Below are 19,470 nucleotides of genomic sequence, written 5' to 3'. Positions count from 1 at the left end.
GAATGTTGGTTGAAGGCTCAGAATATTATGTGTGACGTATTGGGCACATGGATTTCATTTTGGGTGATGCGGCTGTCATCGATGTGGGGAATAAACGCATAATTTTTGTTCTGACCAGTGTAATGATCGCCAGACAAATTATTTTAAGGGGATGGAGGTCTGCCAGAGCGCCCCCATTTCAGAAGTGGTGCACAGAGATGGGGAGGGTGGTGGCTTTTGAGGAATTGTCATTTAGAAGACTGGTTAACTTAGATTTGTTTGTTGGGAAATGGGGCAACTATTTGGAGTTTTTGGAGGGCTCTCGGAGAGGGGCAGTGGAGAGAGAAGTTTAGTTTTAAATCTGTGTGATTTTTATATATATATATATATATATATATATATATATATATATATATTGTGACAAATGATCCCCTGTTATTTGCAGTACGAGAGGTCCCGCAAGCCTCCACTGGGTTTTCCCTATACGAGCTGCTATATGGGCGGTGCCTGCACAGCTTGCTTGATGTCATACGCGAAGCTTGGGAAGAGGGACCTTCAAACAGTAAGAATGAAATTCAGTACGTTCTTGATCTTAGAGCAAAACTCCACACCTTGTAGAAACTAACACAGGAGAATCTGCTCCAAGCTCAAGAACGAAAGAGCCGACTGTATAACGGGAACTCGACTAAGGGAATTTGCACCGGGAGATAAGGTACTCATATTACTCCCTACATCGAGCTCCAAATTACTCGCCAAGTGGCAAGGACCCTTTGAGGTCACATGACGAGTGGGGAACTCGATTATGAGGTAAAGTGAACCGGTAGAGGGGGCACACGTCAAATTTATCACCTCAACCTCCTGAAATTGTGGAGGGAGGCGGCCCCGGAGACGTTGGCTACGGTAGTTCCGGAGAGGGAGGAGCTCGGGCTGGAGGTAAACACAAAACACAATCACGTCACCGTGGTCACTTGCGGAGACCACCTCTCACCGTGCCAACTCGCAGAGTTTGCCAAACTACAACAAGAATTTGCGGATGTGTTTTCCCCTCTACCGGGTCACACGAACCTCATCCAACACCACATCAAGACCAGGGGTGGTAGTACGTACGCATCCCTACCGATTGCCCGAACATAAAAAAAAAAAATAGTTCGGGAAGAATTGGATGCAATGCTCGATATGGGAGTAATAGAGGAATCCCACAGTGACTGGTCCAGCCTGGTTGTTCTGTTGCCTAAGAGTGACAGGTCTGTACGGTTCTGTGTGAATTATAGAAAAGTCAATGCGGTGTCTAAATTTGATGCCTACCCAATGCCTCGTATTGATGTGTTGCTCGACTGGTTGGGCACTGCTCGTTTTTACTCGACACTGGATTTGAAAAAGGGTTATTGGCAGATCCCCTTGACACCAATTTCCCATGAAAAAAACGTCTTTCTCCACACCGTTCGGATTATACCAATCTGTGACACTTCCATTTAGTTTGTTTGGGGCTCCGGCCATGTTTTAGCGCCCAAGACCAAAAATGTGGTGAGACAGTTCCTGGGGCTGGCTGGCTATTATAGGAGATTTGTGCCTAACTATTCGGAAGTCACCAACCCGCTGACTGATCTCACTAAAAATGGAGCTCCAGACCCGGTCCAGTGGGCGGAGTAGTGTCAACAGACGTTTACGCAGGTTAAAGCCGCACTTTGCGGGGGGGCCGCTTTTACATGCACCTAATTTCTCTCTCCCTATTGTATTACAGACGGACGCTTCAGACAGGGGGCTGGGGGCCTTATTCTCGCAGGTGGTGGAGGAGGAGGAGTGCCCGGTGCTGTACATCAGCTGCAAGCTTTCCTTGAGGAAAACAAAGTACAGCACCATGGAAAAGGAGTGTCTTGCCATCAAGTGGGCGGTCCTCACTCTCCGTTACTACCTGCTGGGGCGGGCCTTCACTCTCTGCTCAGATCACGCCCCACTTCAATGGCTCCACCGCATGAAGGATACCAACGCGTGGATCACCCGGTGGTATGTGGCATTCCAGCCCTTTAAATTCAAGGTGGTCCACAGACCGGGAGCACAGATGGCTGTCGCCGATGGTAGGCAATCCGGATGTCTCCCTGGCCTGAGTCGGGCGGTGGGGATATGTGGCAGCGGGGGCGTGGTCGAGCTTCCGTCGGGAGAGAGAGAGCGGTAAGGGTGCATACACCTGAGCCAAATTATGAATAACATCTGTCTCTAATTGTAGTGAGATTGGGGAGAGCGGCATAAAAGGACCATGCCAGTGCCAGATAGAGAGAGAGACTGGGTTGAGAGCCTTACTGTGAAGCTGATGTGTTATTGTGAATCTGTAAACCAGAGAAGTGGTCAATTAAAAGTTCCCTACCTGTGTTTGAAGAATCCAGTTCCCGGTGTCCTTCCTTGTTACAAAGATGTTTCACAAAAGCATTTGTCTAAAGATGGTTATTTATATCTTCAGCTTTAGTGTGTCAATAGGAAATATATAAATGTTAGACTCCCAAACATTACTTTTGCAAATAGAAAAGATTAGAATAGAATAACAGGGAGCCCTGCAACAGATGTCATGGTCCCCACAAAGCCCCCCACCGAACATTGTGTCAGTCTGAAATTACACAAAGATATAGAAGCAATTGCGACAGCCTAAATAGAATAGAACTGTGGCAAATTCTCCAAGAAGCTTGGAACATCCTATCTGCCAACAACAAAGAAAAACTGTGTCCAGGTGTACCTAGGAGAATTGGTGCTGTTTTAAAGGCAAAGGTGGTCACACTGAATATTGATTTAGCTTTTTTATGTTTACTGGACTTTGTATGACATTAAGTGATAAATTAAAACTATTTATGTCATTATTTTTGAAGACATTATGTATATGAATCAATAAAAAATGTTAATCAGAAAAAGAGTAGTATTTGCCTGGCAAAAAAACAATAAGGTTCTGTAGATACAATGAGGACATAAACTACACACAAATTTACAAAAAATAATGTCTCAAAAATACCCTAATTTACTCAAATAAATGTAAAAAAATAGTGACAATCAGGAGTATTTACAAAAATTATTTCATAAGAAAAAATATTTTTTCAAGAATTCACTTTTCTTTTTTAAATGAATTAATGAATAATTTGTTAAAATAAACTGTCCAAATGAATGGACTCACTATAATAAATCAGACTTCCCAGTGCTATTTTAGAGAGAGACATTTTTGGATAGTGTTTGATAATTGCCTCAGCTCACTGAGTTGTAACAATCAGTACTTGCACTTTAAAAGTTTGTTATCAGTTGGATTGAAAAGTTTTATATAAACGCTTTAGTCCGACTGAAATTGCACCAGCTTGGCTTGTAGCTTGGCTTCGTCCAGCATGTACACACGTTAATCGGACAACACTTGGGCTTGGCGTATGAATGCAAATCAATTCCAAAAATCAGAGCAGATTACTGATGCAGACAGACTGTAGCACGACTAATTGCGCATGTTAACGTATAGATAGTGTCATAAAAACACTATGCCGCTACCTAAAAGTAGCTTGTTACTGCAAAAGTTACATTATTTTGAAAACCTCTGTGACCAGACTGAAAAAGTAGTTAAGTTAGTAGCATCGCTACTTTTAGTTAGTTACTCCCCAACACTGGCTCTGTGTGTGTAATATTTATGTATGTTTGTTCTTCAGAGCAAAGCTTCTAGAGAGTGAAGCTGTGAGTGAAAACCTGCGGAAGAATCTGTCTCGTGCCTCCACACGCTCCTTGTTCTATGCTGGCCCCGCCTCCTTCTCTCCCGCCATCCTTGCACCCGGGAAAGAGGCTGCTGACATCATTGAGATCGCAAAGAAAGACCTGGAAAAACTGAAGAGGAGGGAGAGGAAGAAAAAAAAGAGGTAAGCTACTTAACCGTGTAGTTGAGGAACAGGAAACTCAGATTCCTGCTTTTCCTGGACAATGGAGGGTGTGTCTGGAATTTTCTGTTCTCCCAGATTTAGGACATAATTATGTGGGGTATATTGTTACATTTCTATAATTCTTAACTGGTAATTATTGTGATGAGTTGTTCCCAAGAGGATATAATTGTTTTATTTTGTTTCTTATAATGTTAGTCAAGGTGTCTTGTGTGAATCTCAAAAAATTTATTCAAGTTACATTTCACCCCAAAATCACAAGGGGGGTGGGGGCGGGGGGAAACATGAACTTTAATGTACATACAGTATGTATGTGTGTGTGTATGTATGTCTTTTTTTTTATTTATAATTTTTTTATTAACATATTTATTTTGAGTTTTTTTATTGATGAATGTTTGATTTTATTTTTTAGTTTATAATTTATTTTATTATTATAATTTTGTTTTAACTATTTTTGTGTAGTTTACAGTGTAGTTCATCGGGTCAGGTTAAATTGCTGAACACTGAATAGATGTTTATATGTAATTGTAAGCAGTCATATGTTAATAAGCTTATGGTTGTGATGCCATAACCCTGACGATTTCTTAACGTGTCATTTGTGCAGTTTAGTTTCAATAGAGCACAACAGTTACCACCTACTTTTTCAGCGACATTGGTTCTAAAGTGATTTTCCCATTCATTTTATCCATATGCATTTCAGAAAATTCTTTGATAGAGAGTTCTTAATCTTGCATCAAACCAACCTAATCCAAGATGAATTGCAACATTATAAACTTTCATTTGAAGCAAAACAATTGGACAAAAATATCGGATTTGAAAATCTGACAAAAAGACGTGTATGTACATATGCAAGTAGTTTGAGAGTGTACGGACTAGGGCCGACCGATTTATTATCCTTTCACAGATATATCGGTATCGTGAATATGTTTTCCGATATGCGCAGATATGAAAACTTTTTTTTTTCAGTTCATATAATACAGACAACAGTGTTTGGGGTGATTTAGAATTGGTGTCATAACTTAGGTTGTCCAGCAGAGCGAGCTCCGACTCCATTGTTTACAGAGCTGAGCTGACGGTGGTTCTATAGATGGTGCGGAGTTAAGCGGTGTCTTCACGGTAAGTTGCTTACTAGTTTGTGAAATACATACTGGAAAGTTAATAAACAATGACCCCATCATTTTCCCTTTTCAATATAAGTAATATAACGTTAACCCTGTTCCTGACAACCATGTCACTCGTGTTTATCACATCTGTTTGCTGTTAGCCAGCTATAGTTTGTCAGTGCAGTCAGTAACGTAGCAGATTGAAAGGTAAACATAAGAGCATCTTTTTGCAGCTCAGCAGACAATGGTGTGGTGGTGGATTGTGTCTGTTGATTTCATGCTACGTTGTTACCTAGTTGGTGAGACTCAATGCTAGAAAGTAAATAAAGTCCATCTTTTACTCTCTGTGAAAACAAGCTTATGGCTAACTAGCTAACCACGTAGCTTCTTTCATTGCTTGTCAGCTTAGGGGTGGCGAATGTGTAAACATGTATTCACCAAACTGTTTTGTTCAGAATTCGCAGTTTGGTACCCCCTTCAGCCGAACAATTCCAGTCATGCATTTACAAAATGTAATATTTAAAGTCTGTTTTTCCACCATTTAAAGTTTCCCCTGAACTTGTATAGCAGAATACGGTGTAACACAGCTGCTGCTGTTTATCTCTTGACTTGGTAGGTGTAAATGCTTCTTGTTTTACAACCTGCCCCTAATTGACTGGCAGTATTAAAATAGTCAGCATTTGACTATACTAAACGGTACTACTGATGTTTATTTAGCTATTTATTTTATTTAAATTTATTCTTTATTTAAATGGTCAGCCATTGATTGATACTAAACATACAGTACTGATTTTTATTTAGCTATAATTTTAATTTATTCTTTATTTAAATGGTCAGCAACTGACTGATACTGAACATACAGTACTAATGTTTATTTAGCTATTTACTGGAATTTTTATTTATTCTTTATTTTCTCATTGTTCATTTGTAGAATTTGTTGACAATGTATAATAATAATGTCAAATATTCTTTGATAAAAATATTTGTTTAAGAAAGCAGCCTTCTGAGTAGTCATATCGGTGCAAAATTGGTGCACAGTCCACATAGAAAAGGTCTGTTTTCATTCCAGCTAAAAAACGAACTATATCGGCCACCATATCGTTAATCTGTGAATTTTCCCCCTCTAAAATCGGTCTCCGTATCGGTCTGAAAAATCCCATATCGGCTGGGCTCTAGTATGGACTTGATTACATCATTTGCAATGATTCATGTTAGTGGGCGGTCATTACTGAGCTCTTTTGATGCGATGTGCAATTCCATGGTAACAGCAACTTCTCTGATTGGTGGATCTCTCTTCAGGATTATGGGTAGTGTAATTCTTCACTGGAAATTCTGAGATTAAGCATTATTTTTTTTAAATTAATGAAGTCTAATACCACCATTTAATAACCTCCGTGCTCATGGTTTGTCTGGAAAAGGTTTGTTCATTAAGGAAATAAATAAATGGGATTTTTACTTCCGGAACCAGTAATGTACATGAATTTTGAAGACTTAAATGTGTAAATTAAGACTAGCCTCTTCCTCACCTGTCCTTCTATGCCATTATCTTTGGCACTGTGGTTTTTCTCACCTTCACCTCACCTCCACCCAAACACTTCACTCCTGAAGACTCCAGCAGCTGGATGGAGGTGCTCATGAGAATCTGGAGAATGTCAGGTTGGAAAATGTCACTAAATGCTGTTGCTCCACTAACTGTAGTCACAATGGCATGGAAAATCCAACCCAATGTCATCCCTCATTATTCCAACAAGATAACACCATCACATAATAAGATAACACTGTCACATCATAACATAACTTCAGTGGTTCAATGGACTAGAGTCTTCATTTCATCATTTATTTTATTTATTTAGCATATAACATATATACTATATACATATAATTACTATAAATATAACTATACTATACTATGTTTGTTTACTATAAATGTGGGTTTTATGAAGGTATTCTGATAGTAATATATCTGATCAGCTCCAATTCATGGTGTTTTTTTTTTTTTGTTTTGTTTTTTTTTTTTTGCTTCAGAGTTTAACAATATAATGATCTCAGTTGATTCACTAACATTGAATGATTTAATCAATCATTTATTTATGTTGGATGTAGTCTAGTTCTGTGATTAGTGTTTTAAAGATCCCATGAATTCAAAATTAGTTATAGTTTTGTGGCTTTTAGTCCATGTATGTCTTTTTGAGGATATGTAAATGCGAGTACTACTAAAAGTTGGCCAAATAAACTTTTAGCAGATATATGCATTTAAAATGTAGTCTTTCTCTTGGACAAAAATACTGATGACACATCTTGCACTCAGGGGCATATACAATTTTGTTCAGTTAAATGCCTCTAGAAAGAGAATGGCTATGGACTATTTTAAAACGATATAACATTCGCCTCAACTAACTTTTCCAATAGGAATATAGCTGCAAGCAGCAATTACGGAGCCAAACACACCATTGTATGATAGAGGACACTATGAACTATAACTGACCAAACCAACCCTTTAGCACCACCAACTGTTCAAAGTTTATGATTATAACTTTTGAACCATAAGGCCTAGAATCATAATTCGACTGGATTTTCCGCCATTTTGAATTTTATGAAAAACATACTTTTTCGAACTCCTCCTAGACCGTATGTCCAATTTACACGAAAGTTGTCGTGTATGATCTAGGGACACTGGAAACCAAAATATATTAAAAGCTTTTTGATAGACCAAACTGTTCTCGAATAAAACTTAAACGAATTCGATGGCGAGCACGGCAAAATGGAAGTGAGGCTGTATCTTCGCAATGCTTTGGCCTCTATTCCACTGCCATAGACTCAATGGTGGAAGAAGAAGAAGAAGAACACTAACAAATACAATTGGTGTTTACGCACTTTCAGTGCTTGACCCCTAATAAACAGTGAAAAAAATCTAATTTTCAATCCATTTCATGGGCTCTTTAAGTTATTCCCTGGACTAAGGCTTTCCCTTTTCAAGTTTGTCATAATTCTTGCTTCTGTGGTCTTTTACTCTAAGCATATTTCATGTAAATCATGCAGTGTCATTGAGGAGGGGCCAGATAATGAGCAGGACAAAGAGCCTTATGAGAGAGTCAATGAGGAGCCAGATGCAGTACGTTTACAGAAACTGATTCTTTTGTCTATCAAAAATGATTGGATGTTTTAAATTGTTTTATATTTTAGAGAATATGTTGGCTAGTTTAACTGCAGTCTTGAAATGTTTATTTGTTGCTATTTTTGCAGGACGGCAGTGATCAAGATGAAGAAGAGGAGGCAGAGGGGGAGGATGAGATAGAGGTGGACAGCTCCAATGAGTCTGACTCTGAGCTGGAGGAGAAAGGTATAACAAACAAACTCTTTATTAAGATCTGATTTTATTTATTTTAAATGGAAGTGGAATATATGTGGCAGATCGGATCTGTAAATTTTGTCTTAAACATTGTAATTTCAAGGTTTTTTTAACGTGTAAAAGGTTTTATTAAGGTCTGATTTAATATTTATTTTGTTACTTTAATGTAAAATATATATATTATAATATTACATTTTTATTATTTTAAAGATTTTAAAGGTTTAATGCATTTAATAGAAGATGAACATATGTTGCATATAAAATCTGTAACCTTTTTCAAATATTTTATTGACTTCTACACTTATTTCAATTTTAGATTTTGATTATTTTCATGTGTTTAAGGTTTTATTAAGATCTGATTTTATATTTGTTTTTAACTTTAATGGAAAATAATAAATACAATATTTTTTATTATTTGTGTAATATTTAATGTATTACTATTTATGCATTTAATGGAAGTGGAATATTTGTGACAAATAAGATTTATAACCTTTGTCAAATATTTTATTGACAAACTAGTTTGTAAATTTAGATAAATTATTTTTATATGTTTAAGGTTTTATTAAGGTATGATTTAAAGTTTTTTACTTATTACTTACGGTATACTAATTTTATTTTATATGGATGTCCTGACACCGATACTGGTATCAGATCGGGTCCGATACCGTGCTCATGTACCCGTGCTCGTAAAAATGCTCCGATACAAAAACCGATACCATTTGGCATACGAATGTTATTTCGTTATGTCCTATTGACATTATTTAACTGCAAAAGCTGCGATTTAATGAGATAAATATATAGTTTGCAGATGCGGCGAGCTTCAAATGTGAACACTTGTGAATGTGTGGATACAGTGTTGTGCCGACGTCAGCTGCTCATACTTTTTCAAACTCCTCCTTGGATCATAGTGGGAAAACACTGTCATGAGCATTGAGCGCTCTGTTTGTAGCAGATTACAGCGAACAGAACGCAAATTCACTTTGTAGTGCGAGGCACATACAGAGTACATGCTTATTTAATTAAATAGCAGCTGTTTGTGGTTTAACAATCACTTTGAGTCACACAGTGACTTTTCTGGACGGAAAAGCTGGCGTCATAACACAGAAACACTTCAAAATAAAAGCTCAGTCAAAATAAAAGCACAATTTAAATGAAAAAGGTATATGAAAGAAATATATCACTGCTGTAAAGTTATGTAATATTCACTGTACTACTGCTAACAATTCAAATAATAACAATAAATCAATATTAATTGTATTATATTTTAAGCAATATCTCACATCTGTGCTCTGTTATGCAGCACTTTATTTGACAAAATATAACTCCAGTGCTGTATTTTGGATTGTGCTGTGAGGTTCTGTATAAAAGCACTTAATTTGATAAAAACAATACAATATTATGTTGAATATTAATAAATAAATAGTTATATTTTCATTTGATTAAAGTTTTTGAATAATTTATTTATTTAAACACCATTTTGATGATGAAATTGAAATAAACTGTTGATGTAAATCAATAATAAAAAAAAAATAATAAAAACAGGTATTGGACTCATCATCGGCGAATACCAAAAATGAAGAATCGGTCCTCATAGTCTTTCTCAAATAAAATTGTATAGGGACATCCCTAGTTTTTTACTTTATATTTATATTAATTATTTTAAGGATTTTATTGTTTCATTACATCTGGTTTAATGCATTTGATGGTAATTAAATATTTCTAGCATATAGTATAAGACCTTCAATCTCAACTTTTTAAAGTCAACATGAAGATCAGCATTCACAACCCATTTTACTTGTGTCCAAGTGAAACAAGATATTCAACAATAAAACTCGTCATTTTTATTTGTATAGCGCTTTTTACAACACATCATATCAAAGCAGCTTTACAGAAAATTATGCTTTAACAGAAAAAGATGTAATATAGTAATGTCTTTGAGTCATAATAGTGCGGTTTTATATATATAAAAAAAAATGTTTTACCTTAAAATAGATCATAGAAAATAATTGTATTTATATTTAGACCCCCGGTGAGCAAACTTAAGGCGACTGTGGCAAGGAACACAAAACTCCATAAGTTGATGGTTAATGGAGAAAAATAACCTTGAGGGAAACCAGGCTCACTGTGGGGGCCAGTTCCCCTCTGGCTAAACAGCATGAATATAATGCCAATATTAGTTATTTATGTGTAGTACAAGTCAAAATTTAAAATTAGTAACTAAGTAAGTGTTAGGGGCCAGTGTTTAAACAAAAAGCTTTTGTATAAACTGTAAGATTAATGACTAAATTCTTAGAATTTACGTAATTAACAGATGCATTGTCTTTTGTTATTTGGCTTGATGAAGGCTGCAATTAATTTATTATCTACGTATTCCATTTTAAGAGTGTAGTCCACCTTTTGATGAAGGTGATGCAGGCAGAGCTCAGTAAGGTGCACTGCAGTTTGACTGTAAACTTGTGGCAGATTAATTTCCGGTGGAGTCATCTTAAGTCCAAGTTTCAGAATATGCCAGATGCGACTTTCAAATAACTTTCACTGATGAATCTTGCACAACAAGACCAGGACATGGATTAAGAAAGTAAACAGGGAAGGGCGCCTGGGTAGCTCAGGGTGTAAAGACTACCACCCCTGGAGTCGCGATTTCAAATCCAGGGTGTGCTGAGTGACTCCAGCCAGGTCTCCTAAGCAACTAAACTGGCCTGGTTGCTAGGGAGGGTAGAGTCACATGGGGTAACCTCCTTGTGGTCGCTATAATGTGTGGTTCTCGCTCACGGTGGGGCGCGTGGTGAGTTGTGCGTGGATGCCGTGGAGAATAGCGTGAAGCCTCCACAGGTGCTACATCTTCACGGTAATGCACTCAACAAGCCACGTGATAAGATGCGCAGATTGACAGTCTCGGACGCGGAGGCAACTGAGATTCGTCCTTCGCCAACCGGATTGAGGTGAGTCACAATACCACCACGAGGACTTAGAGCGCATTGGGAATTGGGCCTTCCAAATTGGGGAGAATATGGGAGGAAATAAAAAAAGAAATTAAGAAAAGAAAAAGAAAGTAAATAGGGTTTTGATTTCATGTGGTCTTTTACATTCTATTGTTTTTAAATTAGATTTTAGTTATGTCAGGAGCTTGATTAATTAACCATGTCATTCACTTGTGTGTATATTTGTATACAGAAGACTTCCAGGCTGATCTGGCTAACATCACGTGTGAGATCGCCATCAAACAGCGACTGATCGATGAGCTGGAGAACAGTCAGAGACGCCTGCACACGCTCAAACAACAGTACGAACACAAACTCATGATGCTGCAAAGCAAAATCAAAGACACACAGCTGGAGAGAGACTGTGTGCTGCACAACATGGGTAAAACACACACTCACAACACACACAAACATGGATGGATACATTTATTAGCATTTTAAATGGCAAAAAGCATGTAACATTTTGGAAGAAAATAAGGACCTTCTAATTAAAACAATGCAATGTACTATAATATACTATACTATACTAGTCTAGACTAGACTATGCTGCATTTTAGTCAGTGGCTATTTTGAGTTTGAATTTGACCTGTGAAATGTCCTGAACCCATTCACCCCTTTTTTCCCCCATAATTTGTTTTCTCAACTATTATTTTGTTAATAAATAGTCCAGTCATTTTTATTTGTATAGCGCTTTTCACAACACACATCGTTTTAAAGCAGCTTTACAGGATATCATGCATTAACAAAAACAAAAAATGAAACTGTAATATCTATAATGTCTTACAGTGATCATTGTGTAGTTTGATTAAATATGATTGTAAAATGTGTATAGAAATTAAATAATTATAGAATAATTTTATTTAGAACCCCTGTGGGCAAGCTAAAGCGACTGTGGCAAGGAACACAAAACTCCATAAATTGTTGGTTAATGGAGAAAAATAACCTTGGGAGAAACCAGGCTCACTGTGGGGGCCAGTTCCCCTCTGGCTAAACATCATGAATATAATGCCAATTTTAGTTATTTGTGTGCAGTGCAAGTCATGGTTGTAAGCGTTAAGGTCCAGTGTTTTAAAAATAAAAATAAAAGATTAATTATGAACTTTAAGATTAATGACTAATGTCTTTGAAGTCCATCCTGTATTAACTGCAGAAGTTTACATAGATGCATTGTCCTTTGTTAGTTGGCTGATGAAGGCTTTTTTTGGCAATTAAATTATAATCTATGTATTCCATTTCAAGAGTGTAGTCCATCAATAGACAAAAGTGATGCAGGCAGAGATTAATGAGGTGCATCGCAGTTCAACCTGCAGGTGATTTCGGTGAGGTTTGGTGGGGTCCATCCTATATCCAAGGTTCAGGCAGTGGCATATGAAGTATCTGATGTCTTACAGTTGTAGTTGGCATCAGTTGATCCTCTGAAGTCAAAAGACTGAAGTGATGTCTGGCTAGCACCGGCTGTAGTTTGTCGTCATCTCTCAGCAACACGTAGCAGTGGAGTCTGACACAAAGCAGGAATGGAGCTGGATCTGGCAGGCTATGGTAATCTTGGGATATGAATCCCGAGGTTGAGACATGGAAACAAATAGAATAATATTAGTGTAGATGCCATTCAATTTTATGCACAGTTATAGGTCATGATGGATGTTTCTGGTTCCGGCAGATTAGGTGTATGCCTGGCTAAATAGAAGAAGCTTTAGTCTAGACTCAAATTGAGTGAGTGTTTCTGCATCCTAAACAGTGTTAGGGAGACTATTCCATAGTTTAGGAGCCAAGTATGAAGAGGAACTACCTCCTTTTGTGGATTTTGATATTCTTGGAATTATTAACAAGCCAGAATTTTGTGATCAAAATGAACGTGAAGGAATAAAGCGTGTCAGAAGGTCACTTAAGTACTGTGGAGCTAGACCATTCAAAGCTTTGTATGTAGGTAACAGAATTTTAAAATTAATACGAAATTAGGTAGCCAGTGTAACAATGATAAAATTGGTTCTAGTCAGCACTCTGGCAGCTGCATTTTGAATCAGTTGAAGTTTATTTATTGAACTTGCTGGACATCCTCCCAGTAATGCATTACAATAATCTAGTCTTGAGGTCATGAACACATGAATACATTTTTCGTCCTCAGCAACAGAGAGCATGTGTCGTAATTTAGCAATATTTCTCAGGTAGAAGAATGTTGTTCTACAAAGGAGAGATTTGTATCAAATATAACCTAACGTAAGAAGATGACGTAACAGTACATCATTGAGTAAAATTATATTTTAGCAGCTAATTTTTAGAGGTTTTTGGTCCAATCGTTAGGACCTCTGTTTTGTCGGAATTGAGTAGAAGGAAATTTCTGACCATCCAATCTTTTATTTCACTGATACACACTGCTAATTTGGAGAATTGTGAATTTTCGTTGGGTTTAGAAGAAATATAAAGTTGGGTATCGTCGGCATAATTGTGGAAACTGTTTTTTATGGAATTACATGATTCCTGATAATATCTCCCAGGGGAAGCATGTATAAGGAGAAAAGCAGAGGTCCTAAAACTGATCCCTGTGGCACTCCATACTTCACTTTTGTTTGATTTGACAATTCCTCGTTTACACATACAAAGTGGTAGTGGTCTGATAAATATGATAATCATAAATATGATTATGGCAATAAGTTGGTCCTGTCACATTTTGTCTGACTCAAAGATAGTTGGGAATATCGATAAATGCTAATCCCAATGTGTCATTTTCATTATCTATGTGAATGTTGAAGTCACAAACAATTAAAGCTCTATCTACAGTACATTAACTACTAGATCAGATAGAAAATTAGCAAATTCACCAAGGAAACCAGAGTAAGGCCCCGGTGATCTATATACTGTAGACTTATTTATATCTGATGGTGTCATATTAAGCATTTTTAGTTCAAAAAACTTAAACTTATGTCCTGTCCTCTGAGTATCACCAAAAACTTCACTGTAAATTGTAGCAACACCTCCTCCTTGACCCTTCAGACGAGGCTCATGTTTATAACAATAACCTGGGGGAGTAGATTCATTTAAACTAATATATTCATCTGGTTTAAGGCAGGTTTCAGTCAAACAGAGCGCATCCAAACTATGATCTGTAATAATTTCATTTCCAAAAAAAAAAAGAGATCTAATGTTAAGTAGCCGTACCTTTATATTATGTTTATCTTCAAAATGATTTTTTTGTTTGTTTTTTTTGTTTTTTTCAAGTTTGACCTTAATAAAAAAAAATTCTAAATGACTTAGTGAGAATTTTGTGTTTGATAGTTCAGGGAACAGACACAGTCTCTATGTGATATTTAGGTGATACAGTCTCTATGTGTTGTAGTTTATGTGATCTATGTGACGTCTCAAGGCAGCTAGCAGACGTTCGGATTAACCAGTTTGTCTGCTTCCTGACCTGGGCCCCAGTTAGTCAAATACTATCATTATTAAGACTATGAGCCAAATTACTAGAGAGGAGAGCGGCACCTTCCCTGGAGGGATGGAGTCGTCTCTCTTTAGCAGGTCAGGTCTACCCCAAAAAATCAGGGAGTAGACGCCAGGGAGGGGACCAGAGCATATTACAGTGTCTGACATCGTTTTTGAAAATAGTGGCAAAAAGACCAAAAAATATTTGACCTATGAACTATGCACCTGCTGCAATCTCTGTTTCCCTCTAGTGGTGTGTTTTGGAAACCGCACGACTGACATTTAATTTAAATTAAGTATTTTGAGGGCCTGGGTAGCTCAGCGAGTATTGACGCTGACTACCACCCCTGGAGTTGCGAGTTCGAATCCAGGGCGTGCTGAGTGACTCCAGCCAGGTCTCCTAAGCAATCAAATTGGCCTGGATACTAGGGAGGGTAGAGTCATATGGGATAACCTCCTCGTGGTCGTGATTAGGGGTTCTCGCTCTCAGGGGGGCACATGGTAAGTTGTGCGTGGATCGCGGAGAGTAGCACGAGTCTCCACATGCTGTGAGTCTCCGCAGTGTCATGAACAGCGAGCCACGTGATAAGATGCATGGATTGACAGTCTCGGAAGCGGAGGCAACTGAGACTTGTTCTCTGCCACCTGGATTGAGGTGAGTAACCGCACCACCGTGAGGACCTACTAAGTAGTTGGAATTGGGCATTCCAAATTGGGAGAAAAGGGGATAAAAATAAAAAATAAAAAAAAATATTTTGGACAATTTTTTTATTTTTTTTTTATTATTATGCTAATTATTAAATTATTAAGGTAAACAAATTCCATTCAAAAATTGATCATTCAAAATTGATCAAATCTTCACACAGGTTCAGTGGAGTCATGTACAGAGGAGAAAGCAAAGAAGATCAAGTCTGAATATGAGAAGAAACTGAAAACCATGAATAAAGAGCTGCAGAAAATGCAGTCAGCACAGAAAGAGCACGCTCGCCTGCTGAAGAACCAATCACAGTACGAGAAACAGCTGAAGAAACTCCAGCAGGAAGTGACCGAGATGAAGAAAACCAAGGTACATGCGTGTGTTTGCTATTTAGTGGTGTTTGAAAAAGCTATTATGATTGTGTTTACTTAGTTATTTGAATAAACTCTTAAACCTAATTATTACACTTCAAACTAATCATTCTTATTTTGGTAATTGTGTTGCGTTCAGGTGGGGCTTATGAAACAAATGAAGGAGCAGCAGGAGAAGAATCGAGTCACAGAGACCCACCGCAACCGCGAGATTGCCACACTGAAGAAAGACCAGCGGAAGCAGGAGGTGATACAACACCACCTGAACAACTTCACTGAATTATTTTCTCAGACTCAATTCTTTCTCACTCTTGTTTCGTCTCTCTTTTGTCTCATTTTAGCATCAGCTGAGGCAACTCGAGGCACAAAAGAGACAACAGGAGCTTATTCTGCGCAGGAGGACAGAGGAGGTGAGAATAGTTGTGGAGTGACGTGCTAATAACTCAAAGATAATACTAAAATGAAATGGATGCAAACTAGTGCTAAAACATTTATTGATTTATTTAGTTATTTAATTATGAATTTAAGGATTTAATTTTTTTTTTTATTATTTTTTTTTTTCAATATCATGATATACATTGTTTAATGATTTGTTAAAATTATTAGTTTGTGATTTAATTTTAAGTAATTTGGCCCTCCATACTAGAGGTCAACCAATAGTGGATTTTACTGATACTGATGACTAAGTTGGGCAGTACCTGCCGATAACCAATTAATCAACCAATATTTTTTCAAATTGATACTAAATGAAAAAATAACACTCAAAGTAAAATAGTGCTGAACTTTATTACAAAAATAAACAGTACTAACTCAACCATGAAAAAGTTTTTTTTTTTTTTTTTTTTTTTTTTTAATGAAATAAATATATACATTTTAATATATATGAACTAATATTTGAATTTTAAAGTCAACCAGTCAAATTTTTTAATTTATTTTGTTTCCTTAGTCCACAAGAGGGCGCAATAAATACATAAAACATTCAGCACTATTATTGCATAGAACATTCCTATCCCGGCTGTTAATAAGAGCATTTCATTTTCAAATAATGTGCATAAAATAAATAAATAAAAAGTTTTAGTTGGCCCATATTCTCAAATGTTTAGTCAAAAGTGAAATGAGGGGAGAAAACTCTTCAAAAGACAGTTCACATGGTATTACACTTGCATTGATTCCTACTACTCCAGACTCAAGCTTCATAATAGCAGTGAAATACCAGATTGTTTTTTATTCAGTACAGTTGTATGTAGAGTAGCAATATTCACAGATAGCAGTGTTATTCGGCAGAATTCGGTGGTTAAGCAGCTCAGACAATGAGCCCAGGAGACGGAACACAACAGACTGGAACCAAATGCAAGAATCTCGAGACACACATTTCCAAGTTGAACATCTTTCCTGACAAAGCATTTAAACAACTCATTGCTTAATCTGAGAAAAGCTTACAAGATAGTACTGTATAGTATTTTCATAATAAGTATTATTTTTTAAAAGTATGCTTAAAGGGATAGTTCACCCAAAAATTATCTGATAATTTACTCACCCTCATGCCATCTGAAATGTGTATGACTTTCTTTCTTCTGCAAAACACTTTTGAAGATTTGTAGAAAAAGATCCAGGCTCAGCATGTCCTTTATTTTGTCCTTTAGGATGGTGATTTAGATATTTGTAGGTCCAAAAAGCACACAGATAGTCAACATAAAAGTAATCCATCCTATCTCCAGCAATGACATTAATGTCTTCTAAAGTGAATCAATCACTTTGTGTGCAAAAAAGAATGATATTTAAGCACTTTTTAACAATAAAAGATTGCTTCCAATCAGGCGTTGACGAATGGCCGAATTTACCCAAGTGCTCCTGTGACGTAATCGTGATGGCACGTGAACTGACGCGTGACAGACACACAACCAATGAGTCGAAGGAACATGCCAACGTGCTTGCGTTACAGGAGCACTCGGGTAAATTCAGCCATTCGTCAACGCCTGACTGGAAGTGATATTTTATTGTTTAAAAAGTGCTTAAATATAGATCTTTTTCCCATTCTAAGGACCTGCTGAGCCTGGATCTTTTTCTACAAATCTTCAAAAGTGTTTTTCAGAAGAAAGAAAGTCATACACATCTCAGATGGCATGAGCGTGAGTAAATTATCAGATAATTTTCATTTTTGGGTGAACTATCCCTTTAAGTGGACTTCTTTTTCACAGGGGTACATATATCAGCTTTAAAGATGAGATCGAATTTCATTTGTTCACTATATAACACCCATGTAAAAATTATTAAGAAATTGTGTTGCAATCCCTTCTCTGCCTATCTGCATCAGATAACGGCCCTGAGGCGGCAAGTACGGCCCACATCAGGCAAGGTTAACCATAAGATCAGTTTGCCAGAGCCTTTGCAGGAGTCTTCACCCCGTACGGCTCCTGCCCGAACACAAACTGCTGGCGCAACAGCACCTAATGGAATGAGGTAATGTGCATTTAATTTCAGATGGTTTAGTTGAATGTGAAGTGCGTAACTTGTACACCACTAGTGTCACCAATCGGAATTGCAAAAATAATGATTGGTTTCAAACAAGTTTTCCAACCCATCAGCCATTGGTCAAACAAAACTCCATTGGTTGAGTCAATGTGGCTCTAGGACACAAATATTTTTATATTGCCACAGACTCACAGATTTTACACTTTTCAGGGAAATCAACCTATGAATGGCTTACTTAGTAGTTATCTCTGCATATTAAGGTGATATACGAGAAAATATTTTAACAGTGAAAAAATGACACAATTCACTCTTGGTGTTTATTTGAGTCTAGTCTGATGTGTTTTTGTGATTTGTATACCAGAAAACACCAGATGAGGACTGGAGATTTGTACTTCACCAGGACAGTGCGGGCTAAATGGCAGTCACTAGAGCATCACATTAGTGGCATCATCATGCAGCGGATGACCGTCTCCAATATGGAGAATGATATGAACCGTCTACTTAAGGTGAACATACTATAATGACTTTTTACTCTTACTGTTTTTTGTAATTATGCCTTTTACAGCACGTCATAAAAATTTAATTTAAAAAAAGATTGAATGAATACGATTTTTTGAGTTATGGGTGTTTTTATTCAACTTTGGGCACTTTTAACACTACAAACTTCTAAAAAGTAAAGTCTCATTAAAACATCACTCTCTTTCTAGTTTATTTCAGTAGTTTATTAGTTTACATTACTAACAATGTCTAACGATGGACAATATGCACATTCATCACAGGAGATTACTTTCCAGCACATCTCAAATTCTGAATTGTGTTTAATAGAATTCTGTGATGTAGGATGATGGCCTGGTAAAAGTTTAACATGACCTTCTTAAAAAAAAAAAAAAAAAAGAAAAAAAAAGGAAAACAAAAAGAAATGTCATTTTTATCACCGTTTCCTTACCAGGCACAGTGCAATAAAGCAACAAGCTTTATCTCTTACATGTTAATGAGTTTTTGTAACTTGAGATTCTACATAATGTGATATGCAATGGCATTTTGTTGGTTTCTTGTTTGGTTGCTTGGTTTCAAATTCAGTGGTGTTTTATTGGGTAGCCCCTTCCAGAGTGAAATTTTCTAGGTTACGACTGTAACCTTGGTACCCTGAAAGGAAGGAACGAGATGCTGCGTCAGTAGATGATGCTATGGGAGCTGCAGGAGTGAAGATCACT

The 19,470-nt window shown here is 37.0% G+C and overlaps 1 pseudogene; it reads left to right on the top strand.

Moving 5' to 3' along the window:
* LOC127434909 (kinesin-like protein KIF21A) overlaps positions 1-19,470 on the top strand; it is a 149,026-nt pseudogene that overhangs the window by 73,218 nt on the left and 56,338 nt on the right.

Source organism: Myxocyprinus asiaticus, chromosome 45 (genome assembly GCF_019703515.2).
Source record: "Myxocyprinus asiaticus isolate MX2 ecotype Aquarium Trade chromosome 45, UBuf_Myxa_2, whole genome shotgun sequence".
Classification (NCBI taxonomy): domain Eukaryota; kingdom Metazoa; phylum Chordata; class Actinopteri; order Cypriniformes; family Catostomidae; genus Myxocyprinus; species Myxocyprinus asiaticus.
This window is presented reverse-complemented; position numbering and strand designations above follow the sequence as displayed.